Below are 21267 nucleotides of genomic sequence, written 5' to 3' on the forward strand. Positions count from 1 at the left end.
GACTTCATTCTTCTGTGGCTCCAATTGTACCTTGTCAGTATTCTAACAGTTGAGTGCCTCACATATTTAATTTGCCACTTCCTTACAGGATGTTCCTTACCTCCAACAGGTCATCCACTGATTCTGCCTCGAGGTATGAAGGCCTGTCGGAGATAAGTTTGGTGTCGAAGAAGGCACCATGGCAGGTATTTTGCATAATAATCTTCTGATGGTGACATATTCTTTGAATATTAAATGACTTAAATCTTTTCTAATTAATGAACATTCAAAGCCATTTACTTACCTCATTTGGGTAGTCAGTGACTACCTGGATCAATGGGAGTCCATCCCCTGTGTAATAAATTCAAATACCCTTCAGATCTGACAGGTGTTGCAACTACCAAATTGGGCTTAAATCCCAGCCCTGGTCAAGTACATGTTTAAGAGTTCTCCAATTATGCACTAACTTGCACTGCATCAATTGGGAACTATGTGACCAGGTGTTTGACAGTGAATGCCAGCTTGAACTATAGCTGTGAGGCTTGCAGTGGTTCTAAATGTACAAGTAAAATGACATGACGCATGACAGCAGTGTCGAGAGTCTGATGCTGGAAAAACACAGCAGGTCAGGCAACATGCGAGGAGCAGGAGAATCAATGTTTCGGGCATAAGCCTTTCATCAGGAACTTTTGAATCCTTCACTTTCTCCTCCCTGACGCATGAGAGCATAAATCGTCATTAGTAGAGAGAATGGGTAAGGGAGTGATTGGAGGATGTTGTGTAACAATGTCTTAGGTTTATAGTAATTCATAGCATTTTGGTATTTGAAGATGTATTCCGTGATCTTGACTACTGATGTGGGGTCACTAAACATCTTCCAATACTGCATTCAGTTTGTCAGCATTTGACCCTTGACATTGATTCTAACAGCAATGTTTATTTTTTTCTCATTCACTTCTGAACATGTGTGTGGAAAGCCTCCTGGCCCTCTCCAGGCACAGGACATTTCTCTGCATTTCACCTTCACCAACAAAGTTTACTGTACAATGTCTCAAAATCTGTAGTTTCCAAGATTGAGAGCTTTATCCCACCCATATGTTACTGAACTTCCTTGTTTCCAAGGCCAGATTCAGTTCCTGAAAACAACTGTTCTAGCTGCAATGCCCCTCACCTTTTAAAGATGTGGGTCAGCTTTAAGAAGTTCAGGCACGAAGTGCAGCAAGCCTCTTACAACATCTAGCACACCTAGCAGTAAATTGAAAACACTGAAATGAGTGGACAGCACAAAGTTGGTAAGCTGTTTGTAATATAGTCAATGAGCATGTGATGATAAAAACATTGTGTACTTGTTTGTTGTTGCTATCAAACCTAACCTCTGATGCCTCTTCTGTAATTACTCATTTCTTGTGAAGTTACAGTGAAGTGCAATCCTGCAGAAAGTAAATATTTACTCCGAATCGCCTCTGGATAAATTGAGTTGTGAAGCATAAGGTGCCCAACGTCCTATTATACACAGTTCACAGAAACCTGCTGTGTATTTAAACTGTAAATACAATGCTAATGTAAATAATTGTAAGATCTCCCAGTATATAATCTTGCTGGGAGAGTGTGGAAGACACAGTAGACAACATAAGTGGTCTGAGTGGTCCATCCAGAGGAACCATTAGCCACGTGTGCAGCAGGTAGCCTTTATTGCTGAGTGGCCACCTCTCGTCCAAATATAGCAGGAACAGCTGACAAGCAGGAGAAAAACATCACCAATGTAGTCATGATTTGGAGATGCCGGTGTTGGACTGGGGTGTACAAAGTTAAAAATCACACAACACCAGGTTATAATCCAACAGGTTTAATTGGAAGCACTAGCTTTCGGAGAGCTGCTCCTTCTTCTTCTGATGGTTCACAACCACCTGAAGAAGGAGCGGTGCTCTGAAAACTAGTGCTTCCAATTAAACCTATTGGACTATCACCAATATATTTCATTGAATGGAACTCTTTAAGGTTGCGTTACATTTACCCATTTCCACAGCCATGTGTTTACAGCCAATGACTCCACGAACCATTGGGAAGGCCATTATATTGGCGAAGTGACATGCCCATTCCTCTTGCTCTTCCCTTCTTAGCTACAAGACTATGAAACCCCTCACAAAACATAACAGGTCTTTGTACTCTACTCAATGCAATGATGGTCACAAACTGAGACAGGATGGCAACGTCAACAGTTGTAGCCTGGAACAATCCTTAGGTAGCGTGTGATGGACATTGGTAATGGCATCCTCACCCTGCTCAATGCCTGCAGGTCCAGTTTAAGGAGGTGATACAGTTCTGTAAACACTTCCTAGATAAAGTATAGACATTACAGTGCTAGTAAGAGAAGCACTGTCAAGAGACCTCAGGTCAAAAAATCTCCAGCTGGAAAATAAAAGACATTCAGCTGATTCTCTTTTCTCTGCATTTGTCTTCTTTCTTCAGAGGCACCTGTTTCTATGTCCATGTCATGCTGCAGGATAAGGGGATCTGCAACTATTTACCACACAACCCATTCCAAAGTTTCCCTTCTGACTCACACTCCTGTCAGCTCCTTCGTAACAGTACAGAATAGTTCCACCAACTCTGCAAAAAAGAGACATCAGAACTTCCTCAGCAGAGTATTTGCGGTCTCTCATGCAGCTAGTTACTAAGGCAGGAGTAAAAGGTCCCATTGTACAATTTGAGGAAGAGCAGCAAAGGTCTCCCCATTGTCCTGACTGATATTTATCCTCTGGTCAACATCACAAACAGAAGTAAATAATCTCATTATTGTCATGTCATTTGCAAGATATTGTAACTGTCACGCTTCCTACTTTACAACATTTACTCAGGGCCAAGGAAAACTGCCATTGTTTATAAAATATTTTGCAATATTCTTTTACTCATTGCAAACTAAAGAGTCTGGAAGAATAATTTTTACTATTAAAATACTGGAATTTAAACTATTGAAATATTTTAAGAAATACAAAAAGGGGTTGGTCGTTAGTCCCTCCAGCCAGGCACCACCATTCAATAAGATCATGGCTGACCCCATTATGGCCTTAATTCCATTTTATTGCCAGTTCCCACAATCCTTGACTTTCCCATTGCTCAAAAATGGATCCAACTCAGCACAGCATGCCTCCACTGGGGAAGAGAATTTCAAAGCTTAACAATCCTGTAAGAGGAAAAAAATCCATTTCATCTCCATCTTAAATAGAAGACCCCTTATTTTGAAACTGTGCTCCTGTAGTTCTAGCTTCCCCTGCAAGGAGAAACATCCTCCTTGCATCCACCCTGTCAGGTCTCCAAAATTCTTAAATGGTAACCTCAGTTAGTACAGGTCTAACCTGCTCAACCCTTCCTGCTATGACAATCTCTTCATCCTGAGACTCAGCTGAGTGAGCTTTCTCTGAGCAGATTCTAATCAGCCACTAACATTGTAATGGGTACGACTTTCTCTTTTCATTCTCTTTGCAATAAAGGCTAACACTCTATTTGCTTTCCCAATCACTTGCTAGACCTGAATAATAGCCTTTTTCTGATTCATAAACTGGGACACTCAAATTTCTTTGTTCAACAGAGTTTTATAATCTCTCTCTATTTAAATAATAACTTGGTTTCCTATTCTTCCTTCTAAAATAGACAATCTCACACTTGCCTCACACTCACCCCACCCTTGAGGGTGGCACAGCGGCTCAGTGGTTAGCACTGTTGCCTCACAGAGCCAGGGACCCAGGTTCAATTCCAGCCTCGGGCGACTGTCTGTGTGGAGTTTGCAAGTTCTCTCTGTGTCTGTGTGGGTTTCCTCTGGGTGTTCTGGTTTCCACCCACAATCCAAAGTTGTGAAAGTCAGGTGAATTGGCTGTGCTAAATTGTCCACAGTGTTAGGTGCATTAGTCAGAGGGAAATAGATCTGGGTCGGGTACTCTTCAGAGGGTCAGTGTGGACTGGTTGGGCCGAAGGGCCTGTTTCCACACTATATGAAATCTAATCTAATCTGCCAAGGGTTTACCCACTCATGTCTCTTCTCTACATCTTGCTGCAGACTCTGACTAAGATTTTCACAACTCAAAATGCTACTAGATACATTGAATTGGGGTCATGAATCCCAATATTAAAAATGAAAATTGCTGGAGAAACTCAGCTGGCCTGGCAGTATCTGGAGCGAAAGCAGAATTAACGTTTTGCATCCAGTGACCCTTCTACAGAACTGATAGTAGCTAGGAAAAAATGGCAAATATCCTGAAGAAAGCGGGAGAAGGGGGTGCATGGATGATCGATAATAGAACCCAGAGAGAGAGAGAGATTGAAAGTGATAGTTAGGGAGACAAAGAGATGGATGATAATATGCCAGGAAGAAAGAAAACTGTTGGCGAGAACCATAAACAGGTGAAAATGGGTTGGTGTGCTGAAAGCAGCCCAGGTTATGACAAAGCCTAGGGTGTGGGGTGGGTAACGGACATGGAAGAAGGTGTTCAGGTTCTATGAATTCCATGAATTCAAATATTTGTTTTATAAAATATTATGGACTTGAATTAAATATTTACAACTATAATAGATTATTAAGTTGAAGAAAGTTTAATGTAGTGACCTTTTCTATTAGTGGTAAAAATCACATCTCCAATAAACACAGAACTTCACATTATTTCATTTCAGCATTATTCTGAGATTTGAATTGTAATGGTAGGTATAAACTAAGCGGTGATATGTGGAGGCCTGGGTTAGTACAAAGGCAAAAAAGAGACATGGACTGAGTTGCAAAATAATTTTGACATTGGTGTTATGAAGTGTCATGGGTTGAATAGGATGAGAGAGCACATAAGGATATGGGAAATGATGGAATTTTATGGGTTGGCATGGATGGGGCATGAGGAGAGGTGGGGATGAAGAGCGGTAAGGGCAGTTTATATTTCATTCTATTTTTCAATTAAGCATCAATACTGTTCTGGACTACTGAGACAGGTCTTCTTCTTAGGTTGCCTCTGCACCTGGCAGACTCTCTACTCATTCCAGGGTCACCACGCCTGACTTCCAGAAAACCAAGCCACCATGCACTGAAAATTCTGAAGTACTCTCTCTCAGGTCAGTTTCATAAAGATGGGATGCACTCTAATTCTGCTCTCCTGACCTGCAAGTTCACCACTTTGCATCCACATCGCAACTTGATTTTCTACTTATTTTTATGTTATCAGCAAATTTTGTTATCATAATCTCAGTAAGTTTATCCAAATCATTAATATAGATTGTAATTAGTTACAGCTCCAGCACTAATCCTGGTGGTACTGGGTATAATTTGCTCACCATAAAATAAGCTGTTGTGGCTTTTCACCTTCAGTTATCTAACCAATCCTCCATCTGGTTTTGAATATGCACGCTACAATTGCAATTTTCCAATCTGCTTGGATATTTTCAGAATCCAGAGAGTTTTAAAACATGACAATCAATTTGGTTCTACTTCTTTTTACACACTTCAGTGCAGGATATCAAATCCAGGAGACTGGTGGATCCGATAGCTTTGATGGTTTACCAATTTAATATATATATCAAGAAGAGGAAAGTTACAAATTTGCTACTGCAAATAAATACTTCAGTATTATACCCAAGTTCTTAACTTTGTTCATTTAGGTCACATATGAAAGATCAAAAAGACTATTTTCGAAGTTAAGAGGTCATTTCTGACATAGCAATTTGGAAGAACATTTTTTTAAAGATCTTTAAGCTACCGGCTGGTGTAATGAATATCATATGTTAATATTTTAGGAGGAATAGAATAATTGTTAACTTTTAACTTGCCTTAAAGCTGCTGAACAAAAGGATTAAATCTGTGGCAAGAATACAGAAATGAAAAAGTTGTAATTAGGAACTTGATGATTTCAAAAGTATGCAGCTTCTGCAATGTTTCTGCACAAGATGAAGCATGTTCCATTGGCTCTGTTAGTTAAATGATCTTTCACAATGTAAAGAGTCTCTGTTTTTCTATGATATGTCAGCTAATGAGTGAATATTCTTTCATCTGTTTCTTCCTTAAGCAATGCTGGCAGTGACACCAAGGGAAACTAACATATTCTTACTATAATTATTATCAACACTAAATAGTATTTCACAGGTGTCAGGAAGTTCCTAAAATACAACTTTATTCCAACATAAAAGGCAAGTTACAGGTTCAAATTATACAACCTGAAGAGGATGAAGTGATTACATATTTGTCTCTCCAGCTGAATACAAAGCAGTTTTTCCAAAAGTAAAATTTTAAATCTAAAAAAACACTTCAATTTCAGTTACAAGGATAAGAAGAAGCAGAGGATGATACCAAACAAAGATCAGAGTGAGGAAAAAGCAAATACATTGCAAAAAGTTGCAAAGGTGATTGTAGGAGCTTTATAAATAGGTGAGAAGGGTCTAACTTAATGGCTACAGCTATTGAATTCAGCATGGAGCTGCAGAACTGTTGAAAATACATCATTTAGTAACTTACCGTGAGTTACATTCAGTTTTTTGCAAGGCAAATTGATGGTTTAATCTATAAATTAATGTTACTCTTTGATCTTTATTACTCTAATAAAATTGGTAAGCTAAAACATTTGGAATAGATAATAGAGGAAATGATAACAGAGTAATTTAATCAAACAATTGAAATAAGGTTCAAACGGCTGACATGAAACTTGAACACTCTATAGGTGTCATTATGTCAATACTTTTACTTTCTGTTCTCTTTGCAATAAAGTCTAACATTCCATTTGCTTTCCCAATCACTTCCTATACCTGCATGAAAGCTTTTTGAGAATCATGTACTGGGACACTCAAATCTCTGTGCAACAGGTTTCTGCAGTCTCTCTGCAATCAAATAATGACCCCACCTTTCTATTATTTCTTCCACAAGAACTTTACATTATCATCTTGCTGTATCTGCCAATATTTTACTCACTCACTTAACCCATCTATGTCTTGTTGCAGACTCTTTGGCCAGGACTTTCACAGCTCAAAGTACTGAGTCGCAGCCATCTTTTTATATTTTCTACTGCCGGATTGGTGACACTATTGAATGCATGATCCAAAAATGCATACGATTAACATTCAGTTGTGGAGAAAATAGCTGCTGTATAAAACTAAGAAATACAGATTATATCACAAAAATACACTAACCTTCTTAAATGGACCATGTGATAATTGCAAAACATTGTGGTTATTTATCACCAATACAGCTATTCATAGGCAGCTGCGTTTTACTTCCTTGCAGCACAGAAATAAAAACATGCACAAAATGTCTCTGATGTGTGTCAAAACCACAATCCACGTCCAATGAGGCCACTATGAAAGCTTCTTTTGTTATCATGGTCTCTAATATAAGCTACCTTGTTTTAAAATTGCTAAATTTGTTCCTACTTCATAAAAATGAAGTTTTAGATTATCATGGACTAATTTTAACTTCTACAAACTGGCAGTAAAGTGAACCTTGCAGATCAGTCATTCAGTAAATTCCATTCCAGCTCCCTTTCTATGGACTTTTATGGACATCAATCAGGTTGGGTATGTAACTCAGTCTTTTTGGTACAATCAGCCCCATGGTTTAAACTCAGAGACTGCAGCATTATTTAAAGTATTCCAACCTTGAACAGCAGTGCCAGGAAAAGTAACAGACTGGCACGACATTTCATTGCCTACAAAATTAACTGATGTTTAGTTTCTAAAGAAAACACAGTCAAGTGCAAGTATCAGTTTGAATTTCATTCATCCAACACACATTTAATTGTGAAGTATGCTCTTAATTTTTCAGATGTGAAGACACTGTGCAGCAGCAATATAATGACTCCAAATATGCATAGAGCCCTAACATGACCACGCTGTGCCCAGAAGTGGAACTTCCACTTAACAATCACATGCCACACTTGCATTCACATTTGGCGTGAGTTGTGGTTCACTAACATTTCTGAGTCAGAAGCTTGTGGGTTCAAACCTCAAAGTCTGAGCACGAAATCCAAGCTGACACTACAATAATGTGGCATAGCACTGACCTCCCTCCCTCGGGTCAGTTGGGTGACAGTGAGTGAATTAACTCAGACAGGAAGGTAGCAGGTGAGCACTGTGTCACTTCCAAGATTTAAATAATATTTTTGAATCAAACTGCTCAGATTTGGTATTCCAGAGCAGCTAGGACTTGAACCAAAGCCTTCTGGCTGACAAAGGTAGGGACACTAACATTATGTCACAAGAACTCTACTCTCAAATCTGGCATTCCAAACTTCACTCAATCAATTGCCAATTCAGAACCGTAACTGTTTAATAAGAACCTGTCCTATCTCCATTAGGATTTTAATGCAACATCAGATGGCAGAATGGCCTACTCCTTCACCTATTGTCTATTGTCTATTCTTCAGAATTGATGCATGGGATTTTTATGTCCACCTGAGAAGGCAGGCACAGTTGCAGTTTCAAATTCCACCTGAATAGTGATATATCTGGTAATGTAATACCACAGGTGGTATTTAATGGAGGTCTCATCTGGGGGCTGCTGAGCTAATGAAAGTCCTACATTGTCTCTTGGAGAAAGCCCACTATCTCATGTGGTGTCAAGAAGAGGCACAGCAACAGTGCTAAGGAGGTGGTGTAGTGGCTGCTGATGGTTCTGGGATCAGCGCTGAATCCCACGCCAACAGGTAAGTGACACAGGACAATAAGACAAGGTTGAGGAGGGGTTTGATCGAAAGCTGCAACTCCTCCTTGGCCCCTTTCTGTTATTGGAGCTCCTTGATCAGTTGCTGGATGTCTGACATTGAGTGCCCCACCACCTTTTGCAACTGAAAGCAACCTGCTAACATTTTCTACTTGTGCTTGTTGCCTGTTGACAAACCCATCTGATGTTGTGTTAAAATCCTAATGGAGATAGGACAGGTCCTTATTAAACAGTTACGGTTCTGAATTGGCAATTGATTGAGTGAAGTTTGGAATGCCAACATACACAGAATAAAGCTTGGGATTTCTCCATAATTTGTACTAATCTCTCAAAAAGCGTGACGAAAAGAAAATCTGATTACGACCACCTTGTTGTCCACAAATTGATTGCTGCATTTCCTACATCTTAACCTTGACTGTATGTATCAAATGTATTTAATTGGCAGCAATGCATTTTGGGATACAATGAAAAGGGCTATTTAAATGCAAATCTTTCTTTCTTTATGAAATGTAGAGTCAATTCTTTTAAGTGTCTTCCGTTATTTCTGTAGCACAACTTTGAAGCAATAGATAAGTTATCAAATCTCCAAAGATTAGTTGAAATTTGAAATATTAAACTTATAAAATCTATTTTGCCTGTTTATACAATTATTGAATCAACAACTTGTGCCTATGCACAGCACATCTGTCAGAGACATTTTTATCTCTGGAAACAATGGAATGTTGCATATCTCATGATGAGTATACCTGTAAAAGATATGCTCATGGTATCTTCACTACATCATAACATGTGAACTGATGATATAAATGTTTCAGATTCCATCTTATCACAGGTCACTGAAGCATAAAAATGTCAAAAGTGTGCTGATCCTTGTAGCTCCTTGTCACTTACTACTAGGCCAGGCACTTCTATGCTTGCGCACATAATAATGATCTGGAAGAAACATGTCAAATTTGTTAATCACTTAATTTTTTCTTTTATGAGTGATAAAATTATCATTGTCACATCAGGTAATATACCTGACTGAAGGCAAAAATCAACATCACAATTAGCAAAAGGCACAAGCAACTCATCCCAAATAGTGTAAATAATGTCCAAAACTGATGGGTATTGGGACTTCTGATTTTCAAGGGATTTGGATGATGATACTATTCTGCACACCACTGCCATGTTTTTCAGCAGACTGTGACTAATTTCTAGGCCTGAAAGTCAATCAATTCGAGTAACACAAATGTTACTTTTGAGACTGAAGGAGTTAATTCTAACAATGTATAATGCTGCTATCATTCTCACACAGCAAATCCTCTGACCAATTATAAGCATTGCCAGTGGAGATCTATAAATCTATATCAGAAATCTTGGAGAAAGAGCTAATCTTCCCAAACAAATTTAAGAGAATACAAGTTTGTGTCTACATATAAACATTACTAATAAAATTGGGTCAACAGCATTTAAATTTTAGCTTTGAGTCATTGACTTATTCTGTGTATGTTGGAAAATGAAATGTGCATATATCTTTAAAATTAGTGTTCCTGTCTCAGAAAATGTATTTCATGTGTTTCATCAAATATAATCCTATTCATTTTCATTTTGAATTAACTTTCAAGAAATGGCTTTTTTTGTTTGGGCTGAATAACGTTTGTTTAGTGTTCTAACATTGTTGTGTGATAGTCATATTATGAGAAAATAAATTGCTTAATTCAATGCATGCAGGTAGTGCTGTAATGCTTTGAGGTCAATGATGCAGTTGTTGACTCTGATGTGTCAAGTTATGCAAATCCTTGTAATGGCAATGAAGAAGGAAATCCAGAAATCAAAATCCTATTTACCTAATCTTTGAGCTAAGCATGCAATATTGCACTGCATATGGTAAGGAATGTGTGATTAGATGTGTCAAAATGACAGAACATATTCTTTTAGAATTTGGGCAGTTTTAATGGGGTTTTTTTCAGAGTAACCTTGATACAATAAACCAGTTTTTATTTGCAGAGAATAAGTCAGAGCTGGATGATGAGGTGATTCCCTTTGACCTGAGAATATTAGAGGCTGTTACTTAGCTTTGTTGTTTATCACAAGACAAGTGCATAACATGGCTGTGAACTTCACAACTGAGACATCAGATATGGAGTTAATAATTGTGCTTAAGTTTCAAAGGTTATGCCCTGAGACTGTCATAATTTAGTGTATCTTCCAGTAATGTAGTTTTGAATGTGATAATGATTAACGCATAGCTGTATTCACTTCCTACATTAATAAACAACTTTCGGCGAGTATGCAAAGTTTGTCTGAAGCTGCAATGACTGCTGTTAAGAAGAGTTCAGCTCAAAGGTTGCAAACCATTTGAAGCTATAAAATAAATTTACTTTGCAAGGAACATGATCATCATTTCTCAGGCATGTGCCCAAAAGTTGTACAAAGGCTTTGAAACTACAACTACTGCTGTACTGTAAATAATCTGTGAGAGTCTGAGGTAGAGTACTCCGAATTTCAGTCTAGAAATGCAACAATGCACATCTATTCTCAATCTTATCTCCAAATCCATGCTTTTGAGACAGAGTATTCTAAAAACATTTTCATTGCTTTCCAAAGGGGAAATACATTCCACTAGTTGCACTGAACTTGGATATACTTGCCTTCAATGGCTTCTTAGTATTTTTGGATGGTAAGAATATTTCTAGGAAGTCTTATGGGGCAATGGGTAGTGCCCATGTCTCTGAACTGGAAGCTCCGTGCTCCAGTTCCATTCCAGAATTTGATGACCAAGTAAGGCGGTTCATAATATGGCCAAAGAGGGTAAATATTAATGTGCAAATCGTTTAAATGGGGCTCAGTAAAAATAAGGCAGCTTCTCAAACAGCCAGCCATATGATGGAAACAGAATTGGAAACTTTAAGACTCAGATTCATAACTTCAGGATGCAACATGCATGTAAAATTGTATGCTATCACAACAATTCAGAATCCATTGGGGATCAGATTGATGACGATAACGTGTTTCAATTTTTCTAGCTGGAGTAGATTCGGACTTGTACCCTTGCCTTATCCATGGTGGAGGTCTCAGGGCAATGGGTCAAGCCTGGCTTCAGGCACAGAAGATTTATTTTTATTATTCATCCAGGGGATGTGGGCATATGTAGTTGCTCTTAAAAAAGTGAACTTCCTCTTTGATCCACTGCCATCACTGTCCCCGTAGGGTGGAAATTCCAGGACTTTGACCCAGTGGCAGTGAAGGAATTGCAATATAGTTCCAAGTCAGGATGGTGAGAGGCTTGGAGGGGAACGTACATGTGGTGGTGTTCCCATGTATCTGCTGTCCTTGTCCTTCTAGATGGTAGAGGTCAAGAGTTTGGAAGATGCTGTCTAAAGAGCCTTGGTGAATTTCTGCAGTGCAACATGCAGATGGCAAGCACTGCTGCTACTGTGCATCAATGGTAGACAGAGTGGATATTTGAGGATGTGATGCCAATCAAGCGGCTACTTTGTACTGCATGATGTCAAGCTTTTGGAATGTTGTTGCTGCTGCAGTCATCCAAGTGGACAGAATTCCATCATACCCCAGACTTGTGCCTTGTAGATGGTGAACAGGGTTTGGGAGTCAATAGGTGAATTACACACTGCAAGACTCCTATCCTGTGACCTGCTCTTGGAGCTACAGTATTTATATGTCTAGTTTCTGGTTAATGTTAACCTTCAGCATGTTAAAAATACAAGATTCAACTATGGCAATATTATTGAATGTGAAGAAGCAATACTTTGATTCTTTTTATTGGAGATGGTCATTGTCTAGCAATTATCTGTCACACATGTCAGTCCAAGTCTTAATATAATCTAGATCGTGCTGTATTTGGACATGGGCTGTTTCAGTATATGCAGAATTACAAAGGGTACTGAAAATTGTGCAATCATCAGCTAGCATCCCTACTTCTGATTTTATGATTGAGGGAAGGATACTAATTAAGTAGCTGAAGATGGCTGGGCCAAGGACACTATCCTAAGGAACTCCTGCAGAGATGTCCTGGAGCTGAGATAATTGACCTTCAGCAGCTTCGACCATCTTTATTTGTGCCAGGTCCAAACAGCAGACAGTTTTTTTTCTTGATTCCCATTGACCGTAATTTTGCAAGAATTCCTTGATGGCACATTTGGTCAAATGTGCCTTGATGTCAAAGATAGTCATTCCCCCCCCCCCCACCCCCATGTTTGGACTAAAGCTATAATGATATAAAGAGCTGAGTGTTCTTAGTGGACTAAACTCAGCATTAGTGAGCAGGTTACTGTGAAGCAAGTGTTACTTGATAGCACTGGTTGTGACCTTTTCTATTGCATTACTGATGATCAACAGTAGCCTGGTTGGATTGGATTTATCCTGCTTTTGCAAAAGGGATATACCTGGGCTTAATTTCAGCTTTGTCAGGTAGATGCCAGTGTTGTACTTAACAGAACAGTTTTGCTAGGGGCATAGCTAATTCTGAAACACGAGTCTTTAATACTATGCCAGAACATTGTCAGTACCCATAGTCCTCGTCTGTTTCTTGATAACATGTGGATTGAAACAAATTGGCTGCAGACTGATATCTGGATGTTGGGGCCTTCAGAGGTAATTGAGATGGATCATCCACTAAGCACCTCTTGTTGAAGACATTTGTGAACGCTTCAGTATTATATTTTGAACGGATGTGCTTGGCTCCCCCATTGAGGATGGGGTGTTTGTGCAGCCTCTTCCTTCAACGTGTTGTTTATCTGCAGCTAACTACAGAACTTAGATCTGATCCTTCGGTTATGGAATCACTTAGCCCCGTCTAGCATTTGCTGCTTAGGCTGTTTGGGGAATCATGTTTTGTAGTTTCTCCAGGATGACACCTAATTTTTAGGTATGTCTGCTACTGCTCTTGGTATGCCGTCTCCATTTTTCATTGAACTGATCCCTTGGCTTGATAGTAACGATTGATTACGGGATATTTTAGGCTTTCAGGCTGCAGGTTGTGTTTGAGTACAGTTCTGCTGCTGCTGCTGATAGCTCACAGTGCCTCATGGATGCCCAATATGAGTTCTTCAATCTGTTTGAAAGTCTATCTCTTGCAGCACAGTGGTAATGCTAAACAACTCTATGGAGAGTATTCTCAATGTAAAGATAGGACTTTGTCTCCACAATGACTGTGCAGTGGACAATCTCAGATACAATCATGGACAGATGCGTCTATAGCAGGCAGATTGATGACAATAAGGTCAAATATATTTTTCCCTATCATTGGTTCCATCACTATCTACTGCAGATTCAGTACAGCAGCTATGATCTTTAGACCTTAGCCAGATCAGCCAGTAGAGGCGCTGCCAACCTACTCTTGGTTGTGGACACTGAAATCCCCTACCCAGAGTACATTCTATGTCTTTTCTGCCCTCAGTGCTTCCTTCAAGTGGTGTTCAGTCCATCATAGATTCATCAGCTGATCAGGAGGCAGAAGATGGCAATCAGCAGAAGGTTTCCTTACCCATTTTTGACCTGACATCATGAGACTTTATGAGATCCAATGTCAATTTTGAGGACTCTGAGAGCAACTCCCTCCCGACTATATAGCACTGTGACATCATCTCTGTTCAATCTGTCCTGCCATGAGGCATGGATGTTGATGATTTATGCTCAAAAGTATCCACCAAATAAAATTACAACAAATACATTTGACAAATACAAGAACAATTTGCACAGCTTCAAGACTGAAGTAACTAGGTAGAATTCCTTGTGTCGAAGAATTGTGCATTAAAAGTTGTGGAATGAACCTCTATTTTTCTCAGCCAATGGGTTAGATTTTGACTTTGTGTGGTAGTGGAAGTTGGTAAGTTGGTAGTGATGAGTGATCTACTTGTTTAACATTACTCTTCACCATTTAACTTAATGAAGTTCAGTAAGTTCAATGAAGACTTCAATGCAAATAGACAATTGAGAGTGATGTAAAATTGCTTACTCATTCATTGTTGCTGGTTTTAAACTATTGCACAAAATCAAACACTATCAAACAGCCCATTCAACCAGAAAGTGAGAAAACATTTTTTGATTACATTCTTTCTTCCTTTTTCACAAATGTTGTTATCCCCGTTTTTTTTTGCAGTTTAGGAAAGTTGGCACAAAGTTTGTTGCTATGTGAAACCAATTAGTTTCTGAATGCTTCAATTTAAGACTCCTGAGCCAATGGCAACATCAAGCATAAAAAAGATAACAGTTACAACTCTATCGGGTTTTACTCAGAAGATGACAACATGTTTTTAATAAAGATTATAAGTCCCTGCTTAGGCTGCTGACATTTATGAAGTCAGTTTACCTTTATGGTTGATGAAAATTATAAGGATTATGACTGCTTTGGGCATCTGGACTGTCATAAGAATTATGAGATATTGAAACTTTCAGGTTTATATAATCCAGTACTCAGCTGCGGGCTGAGTATTCATCTACTAAGCAGCCTGTAATTGGGAGGGATATGAACAGAATTGAGGGAAAAAGGAAAAGGGAAAGGGAAAAGAAAGTACAAAAGGTTAGTTAAATACTCAATTCCTCATGAAGACTTTATGCTCGAAATGTCGACTCTCCTGCTCCTTTGATGCTGTCTGACCAGTTGTGCTTTTCCAGCACCACACGTTTCGACTCTGATCTCCACCATCTGCAGTCCTCACGTTCTCCTATATTAAACACCATCTCAATTTTCTTCAACAGGAATGGGCTTACAAAGGCTGTTTAGACCTTCCAGCCCCTGGCCCACATTTTCCAATCTCTTCCCTGTATAAGGCTGTCCACAGTATCCCTCCCCATGCCTCCACTGTCAAATCACTGTGAACCACTGGGCCATTCCTTTCTGTCCTTGGTTGAATGAACTCCTTGCACTTGCCCACACTAACATGCTGCCTCTTCCAGTTGTGTTCAAGCAGAAGACCATTGGAGCCTGTGCATCTGAAGTTTGTTTCTGAGGTCTGTGAAACAGCTCCACAGAGGATGGTATCCCATCACCGAGTCACCTTTTATTTACACGTGGAGAGCTCTTGACACTGATCCTGCTTCCTGACAGCCAGCTCTCACAGTGAACTGAATCTCTGACACTCCTGCTTCTATCTGTCAGCCAGGACTCCCTGACTGGACCAGATTCTATAAGGTCCAACTAGCTGACTTTGTCACAATCACTACCTCTCTCCCCCTCTGAGTCCAAGGGCATAAACTGGTTGTTATTTTTGTAGCTCCTCCTGGATTGTTTTAGCAACAGGTCAGGTTCCTCTAACTCCACCTTTGATATTGGTTGCATGTAATACACAGTAACTTGCCTCTTGCACCCAAAGTAACACAGAACAAAATTCATTCTCCTCTTCAGGCAACAAAGGCGACATCAGCCGTGTCCATCGCAAAATGTGAGGCAGCTTCAACGCTTGACGAAGAAGGGAGAATTCACAGGTTCTGTTCCAGCCAGCAAAGCAATGAAGGAGCTGGGCACATTTTGCTCCCACACCATTTGCAATATTTATACGGTCCATGTGCTTGTCCAAGTCAGTCACACCTACCCAAACCTTATACATCACTGGAGCTGACTTTGCATCGAATGTGCCTCTTACCCATGCAGGGCCATTCCCATGGTTCCTACCCCAAACTTTGTCCCCTGAAGTAAATAGTCTCTCTCACTTAGTGAAGTCTTGTGTCTGGCACTGGTATTCCTGATACCATTCAGCCTCCCCGCCTTGGTTTGGGAAAATCAGACTTAACCTGATGAGGAGTCTTCTCCCTATTAGGAACTCTGCTGGAGTTATCCTTGTAATTGCATTAAAGGTGGTCTTATAAACAAATAGGAAATAGGACAGTGTGGTAGCTAGTGAAGCTTTAGGCTGTTTCTTTAAGCTTGCCTTCAAAGTTTGGACTGCAGCTCCATACCATTCATCATTCAATGATCAGGCAGAATTAGCAGTGGTATTCTCAAGCTCAGTTGGACTGGTGAGGGTGTCCACTTTCATCAAAATACTCTGCAACTCATATGCTCCACTTAGCACATTCTTCCCATGACAAAGTCAGTTGTAGTGACTGTTTGAAGTCCAGCTGCACTTCAACTATTAGGTGCTTTTGCATGGTTACATCATTAATCCCACTCTTGTTGCTACTGAAGTAATTCCACAGAGGCTGGTATCCTGTCACCAAGTCACCTTTTTTCACATGTGGAGAGTCCTTGACATTAATCCAGTTTGCTCAGAGCAGGCTCTCAGAGTGAACAGGAGGTTTATATCTGTCAGCCAGAACTCCTTGATTGGACCAGATTTACAGCTACAATCAGAGAACTCATATTCTATGAGGTCCACCTGGCTGCCCTCAATGCAATCACTACAGTCTGAAGTTTATTCCATCTGCCTGAGCTCCAACCTTCATGACTCCCAGACTGAATTAAATTCTACACGTCAATTTTGTTTTCGCTGCAAAGTTTTCATGCACAGCTTACACTTTGCATGGTTGTGGTTTGCATTCAAGCTATAATCATTCTGGTTTTACTCCTGTAAATGACTGATTCACCATTGTGACAAGCATAAAAGTTTTAAAAATAGATTTTTTTGACCACCCAAGTGAGAACTATGAAGATAGTTTGAAAGAAATGTCACATGTTAATGATTGTGTTCGATATTACCTGCACATATAACCAAATATGCCCTCTAATGGATTGTGTTAGATTATGTCTGGTACAGTGTGCTTGAATGCTAAATGAACTATTTCAGTAATGACTGGGATATTCACTACAAAAATAGCCATCCATTTCATCTCCCTAAAATCTTGAAAAGGCCTCACGTAGCCAATATACATTAGGCCTCGCACAACCATGATATTTTAAAGTGTTGGATTTCCTTACTTGTTGAAATATGTGAAATAACCTGGCAACCTCAGTTTAAAATTAGTGACACTGAACTGGAGGCAGATTTTAGTTCCAACCTAAATTAGGAGAAATTTCCATTAGATGAAACCTGTTGAGCATCCTGCCCTCTGATTTGTCACATGCAGTCTTAGTAGATAAAGGTTTGTGCTGGGAGTGTAACTTTGGTGAAAATAAAAAGCCCTTGTGTATCTGCTAATCAAAACATTACCAGCTGATAAACTAAAGAAAGGGGTCATCATTTTATAAGGGACTACAACTTATGACTAGGATGGAAGTGTAAAATGGGTAATAATAGTTAGTTTCCCACCTGGTTAGATTTTCATTTCCTATGAAACTGCAGTTTATAGACCAGCCTTAGTTACTTGTCATGTCCCCAAGATCACACATCCAAATAATTGCTTCCAAAGTTATAATTCCTGTAATTTAGGAAAGTAAGGCAGGCATTTCTCAGTAAATGAGGCACAGAGCCAATTAGTCTGTTTTCGGTAGTAGTGATTTTGGGTGGTATTGTTGACAGGACAACAGAAGAAGTCTACATTTTCTTTGAAATATGCCATGGGATCTGTTATGTCTAACTGAATAGATAGACAAGACCTGAATTCAACATATCATTTGAAGTATGAAACCAATGTAAATGTAGCTTTTGGTATTAAAACATCAACTTGAATTATCTACTTAATTTAGGGAGTGTGTAACACAACTGTAATTTTCTGACTCCGATGTAATATGTTATCAACTGAATCAAATTAATACTTAGTTGCAATTATGTCATGCTATAATTTTTTTTCAGTGTTCACATCATCAGAGTGCAGTCTCTGGAGCAGCATAATGGCATTACACAATACTTTTAGCAGAAGGAATTTACACTGTGCTCTAATAGAGCAGATGATCATTGATATTGGACACACATGCAGTATACATAATGGTCTGTATCCCCATCATAACAGACTCCATGGAAGTCGCCTGGGAATTTAAATAACCTATTCTATGCCTGGATCTCTCTGAAATTTTCCATTTAAGTTTGAAACTGTGGAGGGTTCTGAAGAAATTAAGTAAAACAATTACACAGGAAAACTTAGACAACTAATGTACGATTTAACACCTGAGTAACAATTCAACAGTACTAATTCATACATACCTTATACAACTCCAACTACATTCCCTACACCTCTTACACCTCGCAGAACTGGACCCAACACTATTCAGGGACCTGACCCTCCCCTGGACTGGACCTGAAACCCACCCCCTTCTGGATATGACCTGATCTGGCACTAATGCCTCTGCTGGACTTGACCAAACCCAAACTCCTGGATGTAACCCCTACCATTGAACTGTACTGGACACAACATCCCCTTCCCCTCTGCCTACTCAGCCTGGCATAGCCTAAATGCGACATCAATTATCGTGCCACTTTGTACCTTGGCACCTTAGCACCCCAGCCACTTGACCTACCTGCCTAGCACTTGACCCAGCTGGCAACCTACTCACCCATGCCATACCCATCTTGCATACTACCCTTGGCACACTACCCCCTCTCCCAAAGTTGGCATTACCAGCAGACATTCTGAGGACATGTCCTACTTTTCTCCACATTACTTACCTGTCCCCTCTACTGGTCTGACACATTACCCTCCCAGCACACTAACATCATATTTCCTTATGTGGCTGGGTCTTTGATTGTTCGCCACAGCTGACTCGTGTGAATTGAACTGTCAGCATGCAAGTACAGCTCCACATTACTGAGGAAGGCCTGAGCACAATCTTCTCTCAGGAATACAGAGTTCCTTTCCCTTGTCAAAAAAAACACGGCCAGGGTGGTAGTTTGGGCGAGATTGCCACTACCCCAAAAATTCAATGTCTGCTACAAAATTAATATGTGAGTGAAAACATCAAGAGCATGATTCCAATGTGAGTCTGAAATTGGCCTTTCTGATTCATGAAATTACCAGAATTGTTTGAATCAAAATTCTCCTTCATGAATCAACCAAAGTCTGGGTTTTTCTTTTACAATCTGGATGGCGCATTTGCATAGTCAATTACTTGTTGAGCTAGCAGATGGTCAACCTTTAAATTGTTTACATATTGATTTTAGGTTTGAGTCATACAGTCACAGAGATGTACAGTATGGAAACAGACCCTTCGGTCCAACTTGTCCATGCCGACCAGATATCCCAATCCAATCTAGTCCCACCTGCCAGCACTTGGACAATATCCCTCCAAACACTTCCTATTCATGTACCCATCCAGATGCCTTTTAAATGTTGCAATTGTACCAGCCTCCACCACTTCCTCTGGCAGCTCATTCCAAACTCATACCACCCTCTGAGCGAAAACGTTGCCTCTTAGGTCTCTTCTATATCTATCCCCTCTCACCCGAAACCTATGCCCTCTAGTTCTGCACTGAAGAAGGGCTCATGCCCGAAACGTCGATATCCCGAATCAGTCCTTGCCTTTCCAAATGCATGTACATCCTGTCCTTCAGGATTCTCTCCAACAACTTGCCCACCACCGACATCAGGCTCACTGGTCTATAGTTCCCTGGCTTGTCCTTACCACCTTTCTTAAACAGTGGCACCACGTTAACCAACCTCTAGTCTTCTGGCACCTCATCTGTGACTATCAATGATACAAATATCTCAGCAAGAGGCCCAGCAATCACTTCTCTAGCTTCCCACAGAGTTCTAGGGTACATCTGATCAGGTCCTCGGAATTTATCCATGTTTATGCGTTTCAAGACATCCAGCACTTCCTCCTCTGTAATACTGACATTTTTCAAGATGTCACAATTTTTTCCCTACATTCTATATCTTCCATTTCCTTTTCCTCAGTAAATACTGATGCAAAATATTCATTTAGTATCTCCCCCATTTTCTGTGGCTCCACACAAAGGCCGCCTTGCTGGTCTTTGAGGGGCCCTATTCTCTTCCTAGTTACCCTTTTGCCCAATGTATTTGTAAAATCCATTTGGATTCTCCTTAACTCTATTTTCCAAAGCTATCTCATGTCCCCTTTATGCCCTCCTGATTTCTTTCTTAAGTATACTCCTACTGCCTCTATACTCTTCTAAGGATTCACTTGATCTATCCTCTCTATACCTGACATACGCTTCCTTCTTTTTCATAACCAAAACCTCAATTTCTTCTGTCATCCAGCATTCCCTATGCCTACCAGCCTTCCCTTTTACCCTGACAGGAATATACTGTCTTTGGACTCTCGTTATCTCATTACTGAAGGCTTCCCATTTTCCAGCCGTCCCTTTACCTGCGAACATCTGCACCCAATCAGCTTTTGAAAGTTCTTGCCTAATACTGTCAAAATTGGCCTTCCTCCAATTTAGAACTTCAACTTTTAGATCTGGTCTATCCTTTTCCACCAATATTTTAAAACTGATAAATTATGGTTGCTGGCCCCAAAGTGCTCCGCCACTGACAACTCAGTCACCTACCCTGCCTTATTTCCCAAGAGTAGGTCAAGTTTCGCACCTTCTCTCGTAGGTACATCCACATACTGAATCAGAAATTTTTCTTCTATACACTTAACAAATTCCTCTCCATCTAAACCCTTAACACTATGGCAGTCCCAGTCTATGTTTGGAAAGTTAAAATCCCCTACCGTAACCACCCTATTATTCTTACAGATAGCTGAGCTCTCCTTGAAAATCTGTTTCTCAATTTCCCTCTGATTGTTAGGGGGTCTATAATAAAATCCCTTTAAGGTGATCATCCCT

At 39.9% G+C, this 21267-nt stretch overlaps 1 protein-coding gene and 1 long non-coding RNA gene across 2 annotated transcripts in view; one reads left to right on the top strand and one right to left on the bottom strand.

Annotated features, from left to right (window-relative positions):
- LOC122549799 (scinderin) overlaps positions 1-21267 on the bottom strand; it is a 110213-nt gene that overhangs the window by 74327 nt on the left and 14619 nt on the right. The window lies entirely within an intron of this gene.
- LOC148149914 (uncharacterized) lies at positions 127-7259 on the top strand. Its single transcript, XR_015757176.1, has 3 exons — positions 127-185; positions 4964-5070; positions 6943-7259. It is a non-coding gene; the product is annotated as an uncharacterized LOC148149914 (long non-coding RNA).

Source organism: Chiloscyllium plagiosum, unplaced genomic scaffold, assembly GCF_037043375.1.
Source record: "Chiloscyllium plagiosum isolate Xiang-an unplaced genomic scaffold, Cpla_swu_hap1 HiC_scaffold_5, whole genome shotgun sequence".
Classification (NCBI taxonomy): Eukaryota; Metazoa; Chordata; class Chondrichthyes; order Orectolobiformes; family Hemiscylliidae; genus Chiloscyllium; species Chiloscyllium plagiosum.